This window comes from Dunckerocampus dactyliophorus, chromosome 14, assembly GCF_027744805.1.
Source record: "Dunckerocampus dactyliophorus isolate RoL2022-P2 chromosome 14, RoL_Ddac_1.1, whole genome shotgun sequence".
NCBI classification, from domain to species: domain Eukaryota; kingdom Metazoa; phylum Chordata; class Actinopteri; order Syngnathiformes; family Syngnathidae; genus Dunckerocampus; species Dunckerocampus dactyliophorus.
This window is the reverse complement of record NC_072832.1, coordinates 12,448,379-12,470,141: the sequence shown is the minus strand read 5'-3', so window position 1 is coordinate 12,470,141 and position 21,763 is coordinate 12,448,379. Positions and strand designations below refer to the sequence as shown.

Sequence of the window (21,763 nt, the reverse complement as noted above, 5' to 3'; positions counted from 1 at the left end):
AGTGAAATACTCTGCTTAACTAACTGAAATGCATTACATGAACTATGAACCCCGGTCTTTTTAAAGTGGTCTACTTACACACTCTAAATATCAACTGTCTTCAATATGAAATATTTTTTAGTTGATTTTTTTTTTTTTTATAGTAAATCGCATAAAACTGCACCAAAACATTTAAAGGCCTACCCGTACATTTCAGGGCCATTTTAAGTACATTTTAAACAACCAAAAAATAAACAAAGCGAAAGTGAGCAGTATTACATGCAGATTAAAAACAAAATGCTTACACATCCCAGCTCCTGAATATTGATTAACAATATCAGTCTGTAGTCTGTTGGTTATTGTGACACACAGCAGTGTCACAATGTTGTAAAGTAGGGATGCGTGATATTTTTTTAAGCCGATACCAATAACTTCCTGCTTCTCAAGCCCGATACAGATACCTGATCATTTTAGATTTAACTGTATTTTGTGCACACCTGAAGGTAAGAACTACTCAAACAAAGTTGGATGTGACAAAACTGTACCTGTAAATTTGTCCGAACCAAATATCACAACATCGCTATTAACAAAACATTTTAAAAATTGTGGCGACTGAAGTAAAAAACTGTGGCTCAGTAGTTTGGTGACGGATGGGTCCATTGTCTGCAGCAATGTGAGCATTTTCCACCAAGAGGACAACAAGGCATTCCCAGGCCAGCTTTCACACATAATCCCTCTAGCGTGTCCTAGGGGCCTCCTCCAGGCTGGGTATGCCCGGAACACTTCACCAGGGAGATGTCCGGAAGGCACCCAAACTAGATGCCCGAGCCACCTCAACTGGCTCCTCTCGATGTGAAGGAGCAGCAGCTCTACTCTGAGCCCCTCCCAGATGACCAAGCTCCTCACCCTCTCTCTTAGGTTGAGTCTAGCCACCCTACGGAGCAAAACCATTTTGGCATCTTGTAGCCAGGATCTCATTCGGTCACGACCCAAAGCTCATTACCATAGGTGAGGGAGGGAACATAGATCGACCGGTAAATTGAGAGCTTTAACACCAGCAATTATATGGGCACCTATCAGAATGGAAGCCAGTATTTGAGGAAATATAGTAGTAACATTAGCACCAGCACCACTTGCAATAACACAATATATTATTGACCATTAAAGTAGGTGATCCAGAGTCTTCATGGCAATGACAAAGAAGTTAACCTCCTTGTTACAAGTCAATGTACCATTTAAAATGAATTCAAATTTATTTTAAAACGTAATACTGGGTTTCATGGCCAACTAATCTCTAGGCTGCAGGAATAAGCACAACAGACAGCCTTTCAGACATGAGCAAAACATGCCAGCAAAGCACAGGAAGTCAGTGTCCGTCAGTTCATGCTGTGCGGTGACAGGATGAACCACTGATCCAGCAAGCCACCTGGATTCATGTGAATAATGGAAACAATGTTGCTTACATATGAAAGATGGCTGGCCCAGATTATGTCATAACATGTCTGTCGTGTCCTTTAACGTCAACTAAGAATATGGCAGTGTTCCGCATCAAAGTAAACAAGTGTGATTTAACTGGTGGGAAATCCTTTACGCCTTCAGAGGTTGAGGAAGGTGTAACACTGATGAGAATTGATAAGCGTCAGTAATTGGAAATAAGGGTCGTTAATCCTTGAAATGACATGAGGTTGGCAGTTAATAAAAATGCTTTCCATTATTAATAACTAATATAGTAGTCGGATTTGCAAAACAAACTGAAGCTACTTTGTTAGTCCCCAACAAGGCGAATTCAATGCCTTGCCACACTCCGGGTACCACAGAGGACTGCACTAAAGCTCACCATTAAGATAAGCAGTGAACCTTGGTTCTATGATCGAGTGTTGCTGCAGGATTATTGCCTCTATGTTATCTATTTCAAGTCAGGCATACTGCATCAACCCATACGTGGGGTGTGCCATCAAGACTCCAGTGACTACAAAGTGCATCAGAGAACTGTATTATTAACAACTTAATAACACTTTCCTGTGAGATGATGAAGCTCAAATAATCATATCAAGTCATTGTGATTCAAGGCGAACAATGCGGTTACAAAGTACTCATTTTAGTGGGGCAAAAGTTGATGGACAAATTAATCATTGACAGTAAAATAATAGGCGTTTCAATAGAAAATCTAGCATCCTACCATATATTTCCTTCTTTAAAAATGGTGCACTATACAACCATATATTCCAGCAGAAAGTGTTTGTGAGCTCGATGGGTTTTTCAGGACCGATACCGATTATTAGTAGTTAAGGAGGCCGATAACAGATATTTGGAGCCGATATTCATTTGCAGTAAAAGTGTAAAAATGTGTGTAAAAATGTTAAAAAATACAAACACTTAACTTCGTTTAACTGCCTAAAGCATGTTTATTTAACCAAACAAATAGAAAAATGGCTCCAGAAGAGCATGGAGTTCCTAGACTCAGACGCATCTCTTAAAACTTAAATAAATAGCTCCCTGAAATGTTTCCACAGTAAATAAAGTAATATTCATATGTAACTTTTCTTTGTTTTAAGTTCAAACACACCAAAAAGTACAGGGAGTTAACAAGCTCAGCAGCAACTCCTGTAAAGTTAAATAAAAACTCCGAATTTTTTCAGCCTTCATCTTAGCGTACTTCCCTGCAACAAAACAAGACTGAATTGAATTTCTTACTTACTTTCTCACACAATCACACACACAGGCTTCTACAATCACAGACTGTTTCCACATTTGTATTACCAACAGCATTGTTTCAAGTGATCCACAGACACATATTGGGAGGTACGAGCTTGTGTTTACTCTGCTCTTAACATTACGTTATTGTAGTCGTCGTGAGCTGTGAGTTTTTTGTGTGTGTCTTTCACACAAACTCACACTATTCTCCACATCACATACATTCTCCCCATTGCTAATACATAGTCTGCTGAGCCTTTAGAGCCAGACCGGCAAACGAATGTTAGGTACTGCATCAGGTGCTGCATCAGAGCCGAAATGACCAAATGTTTTAAATTGATTTCTTGATATCGGCCCATCGGATTTAAATAAAGGCCGATACTAATATACGTCAAAATTCCAAATATTGCTCCCGATAATCGACCAGGCTGATAATCGGTTGATCACTAGTTCGGACAATTAAAATGTGGCCTATCTGCAACATCAGGCCTGTTGATCAGTGAGGCGAGTGCCCCCTGTCTACATATCTGCTGATTTGACTGTAAGAGGACAGCAGCTGTTTTCTCTGCATACCGACTCTACAACAAACAAGAGGAATCATACAGCAATATATACTTGCAAATTTTTTTATTTTTTATTTGTGGATAAAATACAAGAAACAAGGCCTCAAGACCATTCAATCTGCAATTAGACTGAATGGTAAAGCAGCAAATAACGACTTTATGATTATTATCTCACTAAAACATGATTTCCGGTTGTAAATACAAAGTTATAATTTGTATTGTATCAACAAGAGTATCTCAGGTACAAATAGCTTGACAGCAGAGCGCCGCTGTTTGCGTGGATTGCATTTGCAGACTGCCCTCGGCTGGCCGAAAACCAGTAATTAAAATGAACATAAAGAAGTTTACTTCAACATTAACACAAACCATCAGGAAGTCATGACACCAAACGCCTCATGCAGTGCAACCAAAAATAAAATTATGTGTACACACAATGTAACTGTACCACACGGACTATGTGGGTATCAAAATAAATGCTTACACACCAACATACACGCCAAACAATAACATGTTATACTAGTTCATAACCTGCAAGGCATGTTGGGTGAATTCCTGTTGGGGAAGTTGGTTTCCCATGGGTTTTTCAACATGCCTTGAAAGTTCGAAATTGGGGTATGCATTTGGGTAGATAAGCTCCTGTTGGTTTGTAATGTGTGATTAAGGGTGTAAATATCAAGTTGTGTAAATATCACAGCATATACGTAAAAGAACACCTCTCTAGCATGTTGAAGTTTGTGTCTGACGACTTTCTGTGCAATTCAAGCTTTACCAATGTAGGGCAAATGAGATGGGTTTAAACAACCTAATTCTAGAGATTATAAACACAATGGTGGATTTTCCCACAAAAAAAGAATGCTGTGATCAAAAGTCTGCGCGAAATATGCGGGGTCGCGCATGCTGAATGTGAATATGCCGGGATCCACTGTTACACACGACATCCATTCCTAAATTAGATTTAAGTCGAGTTTTATGCTAAGTCAAAACTTACACCTACAGTAAACCTGAATTAACTCACTGTACACAAAACACATGAAGGACAGACCAGCTCAACACAAAATAACAAATAATGTACAAGTAGACATTAGTAATGTAAACTGTCCATCACTCAAATGTCATTCTCTTCCAGCAAATAATCTCATGAAATATAATTGTGACTAACATTATAAATAAACACCCACCAACTAAGTGAAATGAAACCAGGGTGTGATGGAAAACATCAGGGTTTAGAATGCAAAAAGGTAATGAACTGAAGTGCAGAGCACATAGGAAACAAGGCTCCATAAGCTGATAAGAGTCTAGCATCCATTTGTGTTGACCGACAGATCATATCTGGACAGTGCAGGTAAATGCTGCCGAGGGTTTACAGACAAATTAATAGAAATGTTATTATTTCCCAGTTAAGTGATCAGAAGAAATAACCAAGGACAATTGCTGGTAAATGTAAAGCAGTCCAGAAAGATAGGCATTGTCTGTGATAGTGCACGATAGTTGGCGTAGTGAGAACCCCCAGACAGTATTTTATTCTACTGTAAGAGTTCTGAATGACAACACACTAAAGAAAGAAACTGTGCAATACATGATGTGCTTTCACATCCGATCATCTTGTTTTCTTATCTTTATCTCTCAGTTCTTCTTGCATTGCTCATTCACCATTCCTGCCTTAGTAAAAGAATGGCAGTCAGCCTGGGGGAGATGGGGCATAGAATAAGGGAAAGTATCAGGCTGAAGGAATGAACAGTAGAAGATGAGAGGAAAGGGAGAATTAAATGAAATTTCCAACACATTAAGCACATATAGTTAACCAGTGGCTACCCATGCAGGGTAAAGAGGGTGGTCGACTGCTGAGTGACCGCAAGCAATGAAAGAGCTTTTGGAGCAAAGGAGAATTGATCCAGTCAGGGGGCTTCCCTGAAACTTCACTGATGACAAGCTGGAGCTCAAGGATATAAAACAGCCTCCTCAGGGAAACCGGGGGTGGGGGTGGAGTGGTTTTCTGGTGGTGGTGGGCGAGACTGAAGGACTATTCACACCATAAATTCAGATTTCCATCCCAATGAACTACAATACCATTTTTTTGAAAAGCAAGCAGATATGGTCATTTGCATCTGCAGAGACACTTTGCAGAAAGCTGGCAGAAATTCTCACTTACACAGCATTGTTCTCTACTGTATTCCACTTGCTTTTCAGTTTTGACAGATGAGACAGCAGAAACTGCTACTTTCTCTTTTGGAAGACAAACAGCTGCTCACGTTCCTGTTAGCAACTGCTAAATGCAGATGAAACATAATAGACCTTTGTCAAGCTGGAAATACACTGGAATTTTAGGTTTAATTCATACGTTAAGAACAAATCACCTGTGACACAAAGCTTGTCCAAGCTTGCAATTCAAGTGTTCACAGAGTATGGACCCATGGTTACAGGACCACCATGATTGCTCACACTGTACGCTCAATCAGTATGTCACAATAAACCAAGGAGAAGACATTCTAGCTGTCTCGGGACATGGAATTCTATTGCTAAAACAATGCTAAAAAGTTATCACTTGTACCTTGATCTGTAATGAAAATCTAAAATAGACACAGACACATACAGTATACAATAGACTTTGTACTATATGATTTTTTAGCCTCTGTGCGAGGGCGCAGTGATGGAAAAAGACTCTGCTTCAACTGTGGAAAATTTCCAACACTAAAAATTAATAAGATCATCATACAATCGGTAGAAAGCAGACAATGATTCCTTGTTTTTTTTCCCCAATACACCGCCCCACAAACAAGACCCAACCAGATTTGAAATCGTTGATTTGAAAACTGAAAGACTTGAAACAGGTTGAATATACAACGTGTGTGACCAGCTTAATGTCATACATCACATGTTCCCAGCAAACACAATATATAGTATTTCCTCATATAGTTTTATTAACTGCAGTGAGAACCGTGTGTATTTTAGAGGTAAAGTCCTTTGTTGGTGCAAAGATTTGTATTTGTACACATGCATTCATAATTTAAATATCATCTATGAACCTAATGTGTTTTATTATTATATAATTAGGGTTGTCAATCATATATTTAATCACAATTAATTGCATTTTGTCAATTTACTCGTAATTAATCGCAGATTGAAGTTTTTATATATAAAAAGTGTACTTTTGAAAGATCATTTTAAATTTTAATACACCTATCAATATGAGACTGATAATATGTTTGGTTTATGCTAATTTTTGTTTATTAAATATTAAATTTTTTTCCAAACGCTCAACACAAAATGGACCTCGATGTTTAAAAAAAAACAAACACGTAGCCATTGGTAAGGTACCATCACTCAGATATCATTCCCTTCAAGCAAATAATTTTATGAAATATAAATATAATCATGGCTAACATTACAAATAAAGTTTTGCAAAAACACCTACCAACTAAACGTGAAATGAAAACATGGTGTTAGAAAATAAATATTGACAACTTACAAAAAATAGAGTGCCATAGCCAGGCTGTAGCTTATACATTTTGCACTTAAAAAAAAAAAAAGTCACATTTGGAGTCCATTGACCAGAGGCTTGGCGGATAACTCTAGCTATCTCGCTGCTGCCAGGGAGCCAGGCAAAATGTGTAAACACACCTGGCAGAAAAGTCGAACTGCAATGAGCTTGAAACGTGCGTGATCACACACACTGGCATCGATTGTGACAAGCTGTCATCAATTGACTCCACATTTTACAGACAATTTTTCATACTCACAGTAATAAGGGACAAAGTACGTCCTATGTCAACTCAACACGGGACGCATACTTTTCTGGTTGCACACACGTGAGTGGATAAAAAAAAATGTACTCGCAATTTAGTCACAGTTTTGAAGCCTGCCATATCAAATGCAGATACTTTTGGAAACGCCGACATTAAAGCATGCATCGCTCTGCTCAACAAGCAATGAGTGCTGCTGTGGGCCCCTCCCCCATTTAAAAAGCAGTCTTGTCTGGCTCTGTCTATTTTGGGACTTTAAAAAAAGCATAAGAAGCAAAAACAGAAAGTTTGTTTACACTTTTGAACATATTTGTTTTGCTTATGTTTAAGTTGTTGTCTCCCAACGTTATTCCTCTCTCCTACCGCATCCATTACAATTACATGCAAATGCATCCTGACTAATTATATATAATAAATATAAAACTTATATAGAACGTTTCTATAACTTATAGACAGACAACATATACCAACGAATGCATAGCGTGTTGCCGGCGTTCACAACTTATGCCCAACGCCAGTCTAACTTATGCAAACCGCACAGCAGCGTATGGCCGACGATCATGTGCTGTAGCCTATAAAAAGGCTGCCACTTGATGACTCAAATCATAACCTCACTAGACATCGCAGTGTCAACATCACCAACATGCCGAAGAAAATTTCAAAGACCGCTGCCAAGAAGTATCAAGGCAGTGACGGAGGCCGAGGGCGAGGACGTGGACGTAAGAAGAACCCATCACCACCCACAGCCTCCCCCTCCCACTCACTCTGATGGAGATGACGCAGGTTCTAACACCTCTCAGGCATCGTCAATGGTGTCGGAAGCTGCTTCCCCAGTGGCCTCCATCTCCTCTCAGCCAACCCTTGCCAAGAAGAGAGCCAAGAAGACACAGTTTTGTCGCAATGTATCTTGACGTATTACGACTTGTGCGTAACTTACAAATAACGTGTGTGAACGGGCGTCAACGATCGCATAACTTATTGCCCGCGTATGTGGGACGTATGAATCATACGTCGAAAAGTTTTGTGCATGCACAAAATTTTTGGACTTGGACGTACTGCGACGTATGCTGGCGTGCTTAAGCGTGCTCTTAACTTATACAAAACTTATCCATAACTTATTCAACGTACACCAGCGTATTGGCCAAATTTTTCATACGCTGGCGTACGCTGGCTAAATCGTCAAGGTGTGACAGGGCCATAAGTAGCAAAAAGAGAATGGATTCTTTTGGGAGGGTTCACACATTTAGCGGCTTTTGCGCCGGAATGCGCCACTGCATGCAACAAAGGGAAATGCAGCTTTACAGGTACCATGTCTGCTCTGCAGGTAGTTCTAAACTGTTCCAAACTTTTTTTCTAGGGGAGTAGATACGGTACGAACATGTGGTAACATTCCTTGTCATATTGATATACTGAAGTTGTGTGCACTGAAAGTTGGTAAATGGAAGGTCAGATGATGATGTGAGAAAGCTGCAAACTAGACAGAAGAGGAGAGGGCTACAAAGTCACTATCTGCCTTCAGAAGGTATCACTGAAACACACATGGAAACACTTGACCACGCACGTGTGATACGATCACAACATTCACGCATTTGCATATCCAGAATCAGAATTATGGAGGCGGGTATGCAGAGAGTGAGGCTGTCATCTTAGCATGTCCCGTTGCAGTGATGAATGGGTAGGCTCCAAAACGCTTTCATTCATAAGCGAGAGCAGCAACAAAGAGGCTTCATCCCAGGTGTGTCGAGAACTGTTTGTGTTGGAGAACAAAAGGGGCACAAATGGGGCATAACAACAGAAAGGACAAAAGGAGTTGTCTTGTTGTCATTGAATACAATTCTAATGTATTCCTCGATGTGTCATTTGAATTAAAAAAAATCATGCAGATAGTTTGAAAGATCAATTTTCCCATAAATGCCAAAAGAACCTCCTCTAGGTTTAATACACTTTTGAAGACCTTGCTGTTCCATTTTGCTTTTAAATGGCCCTCCTAGGAGCTTGTAAGTAAGGATCAACTCAATATGAAGAGGAAGGGAAGGACAGCAAAAATTTAAAAGTAGCCCAGGGGTCACCCGAAAATATTGCATGGAACGTGTTGTTTGCTCAATTTCATACAAAAAAGGCACAAACACGCCCCTCTGGCCACTCGCATATAGCTGATGATCATCAGTACAGAGAGCAGAAGTGTGGGTGTGAGGAGGAGGCACACAACAGAGGAAGTGAGTGAATGAGCATCAGAGAGATGCCTGTGAAGGAGAAAATTCTGGCTTAGTGGGTGTCTGCTGTGAGCTCGTGTTATCTTTACAAAGCACTCATTCGCAACGTCAACTACACACTACCACCATGCTGTATAGGCGTCTCCAAGGTCAATTATAGAACTAAAAGCAAACGCATCAAGTAGGTCTATTTCTGCCCCTCCAGCCCAAAAAGTAGTTTTGTCATAGATGTCAACTTTTATATTTATGTGTAACTTCATAGCTCCAGTTTTGGATATATAGCAAAATGTTTTTTCATGATTTATTGGTATTGTTTCAGTGATACTGCCATACATTTTGGTGGGCACACTGATGATGGCATGAGGTTTGTGAAAAAAATGTAGGCGTGCATCCCATCCAATGTAACTGCATTATGTCTAACAAAGTTTCAACTGGTTACAGTAACTAGATTACTGCTGTTTACAATGAACTCGGTATTAATGCTGGCTGAGCAGTTTGCTCCTTAGTGTTATTAGAACGTTGGTTCTGTTGTTGCTGTGCTGTGTAATATATTTGTTCATAAATTACCATGTGGTCAAAGAGAGTTACAGTTTCCTTTCCAGCTTCTCCTTAACAGTTAAGTTCTTATAAACATTGACTTTTCACAATTTGGAAGTAAGAGCCTCTCTCCAATTAACACCTGCCTCTAATTAATGCCTCGTCCTTTTTTGAGTTTTTGGTAAATAAACTGCCTGGCTATAACTACAGCATGAAGAAGCAAAATCGAAGGCCTTCATTAATTACTTGATTCATTGATTTTGATGGTGATGAATATTTAAGTTTTGGTGGATTATTCTGATCAATGCAACACTGGCATCAAAACTAATTACTCTCTCATTCAAATAATATTTAAAAAATAACATGAATTGTTGATTGTCTGTATCCACAGTCCTTCAATGAAATTTGGTCAAATGCCCATCTAAGAATAGAAATTAGTTTTTGTCAGCAATCAGATCCAAGATATGGTGGAGTAGCCACTCAGTTTGACACAGTGAGTGTGCAGTAACTACTTCACCCCATCGGTCTCATTTTCGTAGCTTTTTCCCTGCTGGGCTGACATACTATGCTGAATGGCTTGCCTCAGGACAACTTTTACTTCCGAAAACACTGTACTAAATTATAGCTTATTATCATATGATAGGAAACACCCTATCACCCATATTGCATTACACAACGTTGGCCAGCCTTGCATACACTGTAGTCATTGAAATAATATATATTGGACTATTAGGACAGCATCTCAATGGAGGAAGTTAATAGTCATGTTATCTATTGTGCGCATGTCTGAATATAGAAAATGGATCTATTGAAACTAATGAATGATAGGTGAAGAACATGTTGCGATAGGAAACAATGAACTGGATAACCTTCACACAACCGGTGCAGAAAAGGACATTTTCAGCATTCAACCAGTTACTCTGGCAACAGCAGCACCAAGACTTTTGAAAAGCATACAAACCATTCAGACATTTTATCTCAAAATCTGTCAAGACACTATACTACCTTTATTATTGCTAACCAGAAAGCAGAAAAGCCCAAGCCTGTGCAATATTCACATAAATCTTGAGAGCATTAGACTACAAATGTTGCCCTAGGCTGACAACAAAAGCAGTAAAATGATCTCCCATCACAATTCCGTTCCCTTCCATTTTAATCCTTCCATTCCTGTGCTTTATCCAAGTTTAGGTTCATGTTCAGGTTGGGTTATCCCCAGGGTTCGCGCTGTAGGACTTAAGTTGGTAAACGCCTGAGCAGTACAAATTGAAATTACAGTTTAAGGTAAATTGTACCTTTATTCCAATGCTTAAGGCATTGCGGTGAAGCTTGCGGTTCGTACATCTATCTCACAACCAGGTAGTTCTGGGTTTCAATCTTGGCTGGGACCTCTCTTTGTGGAGTTTGCATGTTCTCCCCATGCCTGTGAATATTCTTGCATCCAGATCTTTCTATTCTCAGGGCACCGAATCGATGGCAACTGGACTGTTTAGGTTGTCTTAGAAGATTCTCCTCTCATCCAAGTAGGCTTCATCAATTCATGCTCAACGATTAGGTAGGACAGCTACAGACAGCTCTAGCCTTAATGGGTTGGTGCAGGATCCAAAGTATTTATCGTCTAAAAAAGAGCAATTTCACTCTTTTGTAGTGCAAAAACGACAGTTAATAAGACTAAATAGATTGGAGCCTCTGCCAGCCAATGACAGTCGTTAGCATTCCATTCAGATCTAACCATGGTCATGCACACGCATGGAGCCAAGATGGCTGTGGAATTGTGGATGGCTGTAGATGGCTGTAGAATTCTCCCCATGCTTGTGTGGGTTTACTGCGAGTACTCAGTCTCCCACAGTCCAAAAATAAATAAATTCTCAATGAAAGTGTGAATTATTGTTGAATTATTTGTCAATATGTGTCCTGTGATTGACTGGTAACCATTCCAGGGTGCATTCTGCCTCATGTGTGCTTCTGCCCCACTCAGTTTCAAACCTCAGTTTCAAATATATTGGAGGCTAACTAGTTAGCTCAGTAGATTTCTATTGGTAAAGCGCACCCTTCCGAACTAAACAAGTCGAAACGGTGGTCTAAAACAACGGCGAAAGTTAGTGAAAAAACTTGGAAACTCCTCTCTTAGGGAGGATGAATGGAAGCTAGCTGGGTTAGCTTAGTTTAGCAGGGCATGCTAGTGTGGCTGTGTTTGTGCAACTCAGGCTGGATGACTGTTTACACCGTGTTGTGTTTTACCACTTTAATGTAAGCGAGCGTATTACGATGCCCAATGTCATCATGCAGGTTATGAGTGAAAAAAGACGAGAGGCATGTTGCGCCCAGGATGTCTTAACTGTAAACAAACAACACACAAAGAACACACTTCAAAATAAGAGCTCTATTTGCTACATCTTGTCTAATTGTGTAGACAAAATAAGGGTGTCATAAAAAATATCTTACATTAATAATGCCATTGCAATTGCATCGGTAACTACATCTTCCTTAATCACAAGAAGAAACATTACAGTTGAAGATGTTGCAATGTGTGGAGAGGTTGACATTCCATTGCAAAAGCTACATCCATTTCTGAATTACTGGGCAATATTGTCCAATGATGAACTGCATCAAAAAATGTAAGGATTTTTGCATTCATTAATGGACAAAAGCACACATCCTATACTGGCAAAGTAAGTGTAAAAGGCAAAAAATGGAATTGTAAAAAATGTCAACGGAAAAAATGGAACAAAATAAAATGAAATTTGGGGACAAAAATCAAATGGATTTCACATCAATGTGTGTTATTTAATGTTTACGAGGCTGTAATGTTAGAAAAAGTTTTTAGAAGGTCATAAACAGGTTTTCTATGCTATACTGTAACTACAAAAATATTCAATTTATTAATATTGAAGCCTACTCTGCGGAAATTCATGTAACACGCTCGGGGCTGGAACCAATTAACCGCGAGGAACAACTGTATCCACAAATATCATCAGCTGACTTTTTCTCATATCCATAAATAGAGGCCCCACTGCACCAATGGAAAATACCGCTATTTTAAATTGGTATGGCATGTGGCCTATAATCAACCCGTCTCATGTAGCCTTTGACTTTAGACAACCCGGTCAATTCTGTCATCACTTTTCTCCACTCAGAACAAAAACTGTGGATTTAAACAGATATATTTTATGGCATTAGGACCAAAGATGGTACTGAGTACCTGGAGGCGGGAACAGGCTGAAATGTATTTTATTGCTTGTGTTGAGTGAAACTGATGACCTTCAGGGTTTGTTTTTTTTTGGTCTAATTTACCAAATTCACAGCAGTATTTATTCTAGTCTCTAAGGACTGAGGTGACTCAGACCTCGGCAACCATCAGACTAAGACAAACTATGAAATTGGCTGTCTGCTATGGCAACACGGTCCTGACTCAACATGACATTTCAGAACTACTTTGTACCAAAACTAACCCTGAAGGCTGCCTTAAATCCTTTATAATCATGAAAACAAAACAAATGTACACGGTTTCCATGGAAATACTGTACATTCTCTAGCAAAAGTGTCCTCTCCAACATTTCCTCCATCCTATTTATAGACTAGTGGATGACTGGCTGGATGGCAAAGGATGAGTAAGACTGTAGTGAAACTGAAAACACTGTCTGCAACCCTGCGTGCTGCTTGGATTTATTCCCATGGCTTCATATCAAACAAAAGGCTTTGAACAAGCAGAACAATCCTTAGTGTTATTACCAAGAGCAGGTTGACTGTGTATGAAGACCTGCAGGGTATCAATGCCGCGGAGTTCATCCAGTTTGTAAATAGACTAAAAATTGCAGGAAAAATACACCTCCAAAGTCAAGACCTCAGCATATCTCAAGAGAGCAAGCCTGAAAGGATTAATACTGCAAGTGTTTTGCTTTTTCTTTGGCTTTTTACAACACTTACTCCAAAAGAAGCGCCGGTGTCAAAAAGGGGAGAACAGAAGACAGAACACAGAATTTACAAAATGTTAACATACAGTCAAGAATGTTAAAATGTTGCTGAAAAAATGCTTGTACTGTTAATGTTTTGTTTGTTCCCGGGAATGATCATTTCTTTTTTGCATTATGTCCTATGAAAATATTGTTTCAAAATCCAGTCATTTAGGTTGACTAGCATTCCTAATTGGATTATGTTCAACCATAAACCTAGGTCACAAACAAATGTAACATTTTTTTGCCGTGCAATTTGTGGTGTTCGCCAAATCGCTGTGTTTATTCTTTTTTCTTGTGGAGAACGTAGTTGTGGTGACCATGAAGGAGTGAGATCACCGCGCACTCAACGTACAACCATGGAATCTGAGGCTTCTCGCATATACGGCTGTCGCTTCATTCTTGCAGCCAACGCATGTAAATGTAAGACCAACGTCGGTCAAACGCTTATTAAAAAACTTCGCCAGCATATTCACCAACCGTGACCTCACGCAGCAGATGTGCCACATCATATCCAATATAAATATTTACATATACAGTCATGGAAAGAATTATTAGACCACCCTTGTTTCTTGAGTTTACTGATCCATTTTAATGCCTGGTACAACGGAAGGTACATTTGTTTGGACAAATATAACGATGATAACAAATATAGCTCATAAGAGTTTAATTTAAGAGCTGATATCTAGCAACTTCCATCGTTTTGTTAATAACCAAAATCACCAAAATTGAGTTCTTAGATGAATCGCTATAGCATTGTCCTGCCAAAAAAAATTAACTATTTTTGTTGTCATTGTTATATTTGTGTAAACAGAAGGTACCTTTAGTTGTATCAGGCATTAAAATGAACAAGAAACTGAAGAAACAAAGGTGGTCTGATAATTTTTTCCATGACTGTATATTACAAGAGAGACATAACATAATACAGTATACATTGATAAATACAAATACAGATAAAGATACAATTAAGCAAAGCCTTGAGCACCCCATCACCTTTATATGCCAGAATTTTTGTGCAATTGATGCACTCTCGACATACAGGCAACACACGACCGACTTACTCGACATGATACATGATACACATACACACATGCAGTACGCAAGTGTGACGTTCGGAAAAATTGACATTTTGCCCAAACCTGAGAAGAGCAAAACATATGAAAAGACACATGTTGGCCGTACGGACAATGCACGAAGACGTACGAAGTAAAGTATGTTTTGCAACCTGGCAAAAACGAAAGCACCCATGGAGATTGTTTGACATGACAAAGAACCTCTGCGGTCAGTCTACAGCTCAAAAATTAGCACGTCACACGCGCGCCTTGTTTCTTGCGTTTTTTGCACGTAGACCAGCCGTAGGGCCTAGGCTTTAGACATTTCACAGTTTCTGCAGCAAGAGATAGAAAGCTGCAGCATATTTGTGAATATTTTTTTAAAATAAAGTCTATGTGGGATGAGGAAACCACTGTTGTGTTGTGGGTCAACCCCTTCCTCATTCTCCATCAGCACAGTTGAAGCTTGGTTAAGGGACCCAGCAAGGAACATACACATTCAGATTTTTTTACCTTAGTATTAGCAGGCCTAAAATCTTATAACCCATAAAGGTGAAGTTAACAACATGTTGTCAAGTCAATGATTATTATTAATTACAGCCTTCCCATGCCTGACGGCTGTTGCTGTAACACTCCATTTTGAACAAAAAGTACGTCTGTAATGCATTGTGATGGCCTGTGTACAAGCAATATAGAGGGAAGTTACACAATGTTCATTTGCACAAGCACTATGTATGTCGTTTGAACATAAACGCTCCCAGTGACGATGACTAGACAGGTTTTATACAAACTGAATCACATCTTTTGAGCTGTTGCTGTTGTTTGATACTTACACTGCGGGGGGTTGACAGTGACTCCAAATCAAGGAAAGGCAAAATAATTTCCAAATCTGTATGTAGCATCTGTCATGTAAGAGACCTCATCAACAATAGATTAAAGTCACACGGCTATTTACATAAGCAATCTTGTTACTGGCCAGCCTCCTGGAGGTGCCTTTGACAAGAGAAAGGATTGCAGCCATCATATCATCCCGTTAGACCCACCTGACTTTCATATGACACAAGAGAGAACACTCTACTCCAAGGAGGGGGTATGACACTTCATACCCAGGTGGAGTCTCTTGCAGGTACAGTAACCATATTAGGCTGTGTGTTGTTGACGTAAAATATAAAATGCCTTTCAATGTTGGTCATTGAGACAAGTGCCACGTTTTAATCGATGCGACACGATTTAATGTCTGCAGATCAACACACCAACTGAAAAGGTTGAATTTTGTTGAACTTGTTAAACAACCTCTTCCTTTACAACTGATCATACAATAATTGGCCAAACCTGGTGGCAGGCAGGCTGTTAAACCCACAGCGTGGTGTTGTTCCTGCAACAAGCATTGCAAGGTTCGCCATGGTTTCTGCTCTGGGGACAGGCTACGTAATCTGGAAAATTTGAGACCCAAACCTGAGCCAACTATTGAAGCGGTAGAAAAAAAGTAACACTGGTTGGCTTAAGCTCACATAGCCTGCCTGACATGTGGATAATGGTAAAGGTAATGCATGATATGTTGCTTGTTACCATGCAAAATAGTGTATGTTATGCTGCTTTCTTGCTGAACGCAGGAAAAAGAAAACGGACACAAAATTTGCTTCTGGTTTTCAGTTGCAGCTATACATGACTGACTGGTAGATAATAAAAAAGTATAATGTATGTACACATATTTTCTATCTCATATCAACATTTTGTTCTTACCACTGCACAGCATTCTGAATGGGTGCTTGCTATAATGGTGATTATCTGATGCTTTCTTTCTAAAGGACAAACTTCTCCCAAGTGGAATTCCCTACAGAAACCAATGGAAAAAGCCATCACAGAGCCTCCAGTAATTCAAAAAACACTTTCTGCAAACACACACACACACACACACACACACACATGCACAAAAACCCCAGAAAAGTAGAAGTTAGTTGTGTCTAGGGATGGGCGATATAAAATTGAAACAATATAAATTCCATTGCGATAATGCAACCTAGTCGTGTTTCGGCTATTAGCCTTTTTGCAAGAGGCTGCAACATGTATCGCATATGGATTTTATTACACCCAACGCTAGTAGTATCACAATATGCTGCAGCTCAGTCTGCTTAAAATAAATAAATAAATAAACATGGCAGATGCCAGATTTCACCTTGTTGCATATATTCATTGAAAAGGAAGCAATATAGATGTATTGGTATGTATAGTATCTAGTGGTTAGCATGTTGGCCACACAGTCACAGTCTGGAGATTGGGAAGACCCTGGGTTCGGTATGAACGTGAGTGTGAATGGTTGTTTGTCTATATGTACCCTGCAATTGGCTGGCGACCAGTCCAGGGTGTACCCCGCCTGTCGCCAGAAAACAGCTGGGATAGGCTCCAGCATGCCACCGTGACCCTAATGAGGAGAAGCGGCATAGAAAATGGATGGATGGATGGAATGTATAGTGTGTCAGCAACTGAACTAAGAGGAAAACGGAAGGTTTGCTCTCAAGAGTTTTTAAATACATGACATTATCTGTCCCACATCACAATGCAATACTTATCTGCATTGTGATTGAAGATCTCCTCAGTATTGAGGCACCCCTACATTTTAATTATTTTTCTGGATGCACTACACACTAATCAAATCACATACCGTAAGGGGATATAGAAAATAACCAAAACACTGAGATCTGGTCAAATTCAGAATTAAAAAGCTAAATCTAATACGACACAACAGTCAACATAGTATCCTGTTTGCTATGGAGAATATCAATAACTGCCATCAGGGTTTCCGCTACATGTAATTGATCGTGGCGGTGCGCCACTACAAAATATAAGCCGCCACACCTTAAAAATTTGTTTTGTTTTGTTTTTTTTAACTTTTCAATATCGTTTTCAATAATATTTCAATATCATTCCACTGTCTGGCGCTGTTTACTTGCCTGGCCTGCGGCATCTAGATAGCTCGGAGCTACAAGTGGTATTACGTTCATGGAATACATCAATCAACTTTTTTAAAGTGTCACTTAACAATCTTGCTCTCTTGTTATCATTATAATACTTATGCTTGTCTTCAAAACACCAGTTGTGTGTCGAAGTTGTGCAACAGAAACACGTAGCGTGCATAGCTTTAGACAGTGACGCTATCTCCGGGGTCTCCAACAGGTAGCAAGTAAGCTAGCAGTAGTTCACCAAAGAATATTTGCGTCACCTCTTAGTATTTTTATAAGTGTTCTATTCAAACATGACACCTGTATTTAATGACAAATGAGCACACTAAGTGGAGATGTGCTTTGTAAATAAAGTGTCATTTAAATGTTGGCGGTGCTCTCAGCAACTTTGCCATTAAATTAACAGTTTTGAAATGTTCTCGGTTCATGTTCGGCTAGTAGTTGAAAAAAGTTAAATAATAAATTAAGTCATTAAAAAAATCGCTATTTGTCGTTTCAAAAAGAAATTGCAGATGCAGCAGTGACACAACACAGCGGTGGCACTACACTAGCCCACAAGCCCACAAGCCCACTACCACAGCTCCAAAAAAAATCCTAGGGGAAACCCTTATCATGTTCCGAAATATCCTTCAAAGAGGATTATACGGTTAAAACCTCTATGCCACATAGACATGCAGCGCACCATTAATTGTCTGATTGATCTGAATGAGGCTTTAAAGTGCAGAGGAGCAAAAAAAGGAACTTCCCACTATTACCATACACTCTATAGTGCGTCCCCTCCCATCTTCTTGTCAGCCACTCCTGCTCTCTGGGACGGGCATGTTAATTCTCTGTTTCTCCGGCCATTGATCCCCTCACTGATATAATAGTTAATTAAAAGCGAGCTTAATCAGCAGATTCATTTCAAACCAGCAGTTAGGTAGTCAGGAGCAATTACTACCGGAGTCAGGCTGTAACTTGAATGCTTTTAAGTTCATGTTGTGGGAGGCTTGTAGGGAAGAGGCATGCATCTTTATTTTCCCCATGCGTTGGGAATCTCCTGTGTCTGTCTTCCATGGCAATACTCCAGCATGTGTAATTACAGTGTAAACAAGACAAGCGATGCATGTCTAGCTCCTTGGGCCTCATGGAATCCCTGAATATGCTCAGAGACTGATCAGTCACAGTTAAGGCTCAGTACTTGACTTCTGCCTCTCTAACAAGGTTGCCAACAGCATCACTTGGAAAAAACATTGGGATAATTTCAGACCAGCATTGCAAAAGGGAGAAAGGGCAAACCAGTTATGAATTTAGTTCCAAAAAAGAATAAGGACACTTGTTTTGTATCGACAGACATTTGAAACAATAAGTGAAAATTGTTGGTAGGCTAAAAGTATACAACCCCTGGCAAAAATTATGGAATCACCAGTCTCGGAGGATGTTCATTCAGTTGTTTAAATTTGTAGAAAAAAAGCTGATCACAGACATGACACAAAACTAAAGTCATTTCAAATGGCAACTTTCTGGCTTTAAGAAACACTAAAAGAAATCAAGAAAAAAAGATGTGGTAGTCAGTAACAGTTATTTTTTTAGACCAATCAGAGGGAAAAAATTACGGAATCACTCAATTCTGAGGAAAAAATTATGGAATCACCCTGTAAATTTCCATTCCCAAAACTAATATCTGCATCAGATTAGATCTGCTTGTTAGTCTGCAGTTAAACAGGAGTGATCACACCTTGGAGAGCTGTTGCACCAAGTAGACTGACATGAATCATGGCTCCAACACAAGAGATGTCAATTGAAACAAAGGAGAGGATTATCAAACTTCTTAAAGAAGGTAAATCATCACGCAATGTTGCAAAAGATGTTGGTTGTTCACAGTCAGCTGTGTCTAAAATCTGGACCAAGTACAAACAACATGGGAAGGTTGTTAAAGGCAAGCATACTGGTAGATCAAGGAAGACATCAAAGCGTCAAGACAGAAAACTTAAAGCAATATGTCTTGAAAACAGAAAATGCACAGCAAAACAAATGAGGAACAAATGAGAGGAAACTGGAGTCAACGTCTGTGACCGAACTGTAAGAAACCGCCTAAAGGAAATGGGATTTACATACAGGAAAGCTAAACGAAAGCCATCATTAACACCTAAACAGAAAATAACAAGGTTACAATGGGCTAAGGAAAAGCAATCGTGGACTGTGGATGACTGGATGAAAGTCATATTCAGTGATGAATCGCGAATCTGCATTGGGCAAGGTGATGATGCTGGAACTTTTGTTTGGTGCCGTTCCAATGAGATTTATAAAGACGACTGCCTGAAGAAAACATGCACATTTCCACAGTCGTTGATGATATGGGGCTGCATGTCAGTAAAGGCACTGGGGAGATGGCTGTCATTACATCTTCAATAAATGCACAAGTTTACGTTGACATTTTGGACACTTTTCTTATCCCATCAATTGAAAGGGCGTTTGGGGATGATGAAATCATTTTTCAGGATGATAATGCATCTTGCCATAGAGCAAAAACTGTGAAAACATTCCTTGAAGAAAGACACATAAGGTCAATGTCATGGCCTGCAAATAGTCCGGATCTCAATCCAATTGAAAATCTGTGGTGGAAGTTGAAGAAAATGGGCCAACCTGCAAAGCTGATCTGGCAAAAGCAATCAGAGAAAGTTGGAGCCAGATTGATGAAGAGTACTGTTTGTCACTCATTAAGTCCATGCCTCTGAGACTGCGAGCTGTTATAAAAGCCAGAGGTGGTGCAACAAAGTACTAGTGGTGTGTATTCTTTTGTTGTTGTTTTTTTTCATGATTCCATAATTTTTTCCTCAGAATTGAGTGATTCCATAATTTCTTCCCTCTGATTGGTCTAAAAAAGTAACTGTTACTGACTACCACACCTTTTTTTCTTGATTTCTTTTAGTGTTTCTTAAAGCCAGAAAGTTGCCATTTGAAATGACTTTAGTTTTGTGTCATGTCTGTGATCTGCTTTTTTTCTACAAAATTAAACAACTGAATGAACATCCTCCGAGACTGGTGATTCCATAATTTTTGCAAGGGGTTGTAATACACTATATGCTAGTCTCCCTGTTGTTAGCCAAGATATTCTATTTTCTAGGAATTTCTAATTTGCATTGATCAGAGATTGATGGCGAATGAACTCCTTTTAAGTTCCATTTAAAAGAGACGCGTCACATCTTTACGCTCATTTAATCACACTGGGCTTGAAATGTAGAGTAGTAATAAAACTCCTAAGTGACGGCTACAACTAACATGTGCCAGCTACTCTTGAGTGAATGGGGGCCAGACTAAAAGGAAACAACAAACCAGCAAAACAGCAGTCTGCTTGGCAACACGTGTTTCTAAGCCACGGCGGAGAGAGAATTCTTTTCCAGTGAAAACAAACTTGCACTCCCATTAGCCACCATGCCCTGAACACAAAAATCATGTCACATATATCTTGTTTAAGTGTGACCAGCTAAGCCCTCATTGCCTTGGTAACACTACACCACTATGTTTCACCCAGCAGGGAAAGTCTGCATGCAGATTTGTTACCAAACACAAAAGCCTGATCTTTACTTGTGGATACCAGCGTTATACTGGCTTGTAGAAATAAACAGGCTAAAAATAGTGGGGCATAAGTTTAAGTCATAGCAGAACCACCAGTTTTACTGTGCATATGACAATAAAACTCTTGAATCTTGAAGTAAAAAAAGAAAGACGTTATGGCACTTTTCCACTGCTTGTTACTTACTCTGCTCTACTGGTGTACTTGCTGGACTTGCTTCTACTTGCTGGTGTGTTTTGGATCATTGTCCTGCTGCAGAACCCAAGTTGGTTTCAGCTTGAGGTCACAAACAGATGGCTGGACATTCTCCTTTACAATTTTTTGGTAAACAGCAGCAATTCATGGTTCCATTTAACACAGCAAGTTCTTCCAGGTCCTGAAGCAGTAAAGCAGCCCCAGACCGTCACACTACCACCAACATATTTTACTGTTGGTATGATGTTCTTTTTCTGAAATGCGACATTACTTTTATGCCAGATGTAATAAGACACACACCTTCCAAAAAGTTAAACGTTTGTC

General features: G+C 39.5%; 1 protein-coding gene across 4 annotated transcripts in view; it reads right to left on the bottom strand.

Annotated features, from left to right (window-relative positions):
- mcu (mitochondrial calcium uniporter) overlaps positions 1-21,763 on the bottom strand; it is a 77,015-nt gene that overhangs the window by 43,476 nt on the left and 11,776 nt on the right. The window lies entirely within an intron of this gene.